The following is a 1,767-nucleotide window of genomic DNA, read 5'->3' as shown; positions in this document are numbered from 1 at the left end:
GCAGGGGGAGCAGTGAATCTATGACTGGAGTTGGGAGCTCCTCTCTTAAATTTAGGAAGGGTGGTGGAGAGCGGGGTGGCTGGGTTGTGAGAGGCCAGCAGAGCTCTGCAGCTGCTCCAGGTGCTGTGCTTTCAGGGGAAGGGTGTTTGAATCATCAGGTTGGAAGTATCTGCTTGGTGGTGATGGTTTGGGTTTGGTTTTGTGGGGTTTGTGGTTTTGTTTGTTTGTTTTGAGGGGTTTTCTACTTTTCATAGTTAAAGCTACACCTCTGCAACTGGGTCTAAGAGCAAAGGGAACGGTACCCAGTCCCGGAGGAGAGATGCTGGGGGCAGCGCCCAGGCTGCGGAGCTGGGGCTGGGAGCTCCCCTGCGAGAGCCCCAGGTGCAGGGGGGGATGCTTTTCCACCTCCCCAGTCCCTTCCAGGGAGGGATCTCGGGTGTTTTGAAGGACGGTTAATTAAGCCTTCGCTTCCTGGTTACAGGCTTGACAGCGTTTTTGTCACTGCCCGGTTCCTAAGGGCTTCCTTCCCTGCAAAAACCTGGGACCAGAAGCATACGCAGCCCTGGCAGCCTTGTGAGCGCCCGCCTGCTCTGTTGTAAGCGGGGGAGAAGGCTTTGACAGCAACGTTCCTCTTCTGTTCATCCCCTGCTGACAGCCTTGGTGGGCCAGAGCCGCCCCGAGGGGCTCGGGGGCAGCCAGGGTGGCAGCCCTGGGTGGCTCTCCTGCTGCCTTGGAGCCTGGAGAGGGTTTGTTCTGGAGCTTTTTCAGAGTCACTTCTCTCTCCTCCCTCTTTTTCCTCTTGCTTCCCTTATGTGAAACGTCCCAGTATTAAATCTACACTAAGGAGGCCAGCACACGAGTCCCATCAGCATTGGGATCTTTGCAGGCAGCGACGGAGCCAGCAACCAAACCATCCCGGGGGGCAACTCCCTGCATCCCAGGGCTGGCCCTGCGTGGGTGCTGGGGTGGGCTCGGCATCTCTTCTGGGGTGCAGACCCTGTGCAAGGTCCAAGGTGCGAGGTCAGTGCTGGGGAGCCTCGCACGTAGCCGGTGTTTCGGAGAGGGAGCGGTACTGGGTGTCCTCTGGAGCACCAGTGCTGGAGCTGGGCTGGAAACGGGGACTCGGCAGCTGCCAAAGGAAGCTGGGGCTGGAGCGAGGAGAGGGTGCAGGATTAACGGCGATGACTCCGTTGGCAAATGGATTCATCATCGTTCATTTCTTTAGAATGTGAGTCAGAGGCAGCAGACGGGAAAGGCCGCCAGGGCCGCGCGGGGAGGTCACACATGGCCAGCAGGGCTGTGCCTGGGCGAGCTGCGGTGTCCGAGCAGCGTTCGTGTGCCGGGACCGTGGTCACCCGCTCCAGGACACGGCTGGGTGGGGGCAAGTTGGGCTTTCACCCGCGGGTGGGAAAGAGCAGCATTCCCCGGGGAGCAGCCAGGAAGCTTGAGCAACTGGGAAAAACACCCAGGCTCTTGAGCTTAAAACCCCATTTTTCTCTAATTGTATGTGCTCGTTTGTTCATTAAAAAGGAACTGGCTCAGCACTGCGCTCCTGGGGCACACGAGCTGGCAGCCCATGTGGGGCCATACGGGTGGCAGGCTGGGCGCAGCACCCCCAGAAAAAGCTCAGACGATGGAGGTGCTGCACAAACCTGATTTAAAACCGGGGGTCGGTCTGGATGGGGGCTGGGGGCTGGAGCGCCCTGGATTCCACCTAGAAAAAAGCAGCAAAATCCCAAGTCTGCAGCCGAAGGGTGATGTCATGGT

The sequence above is a fragment of the Egretta garzetta genome, unplaced genomic scaffold, assembly GCF_000687185.1.
Source record: "Egretta garzetta isolate BGI_Z169 unplaced genomic scaffold, ASM68718v1 scaffold223, whole genome shotgun sequence".
Taxonomy (NCBI): Eukaryota; Metazoa; Chordata; class Aves; order Pelecaniformes; family Ardeidae; genus Egretta; species Egretta garzetta.
The sequence above is the reverse complement of the archived record's forward strand: the minus strand, read 5'-3'. Positions refer to the sequence as shown.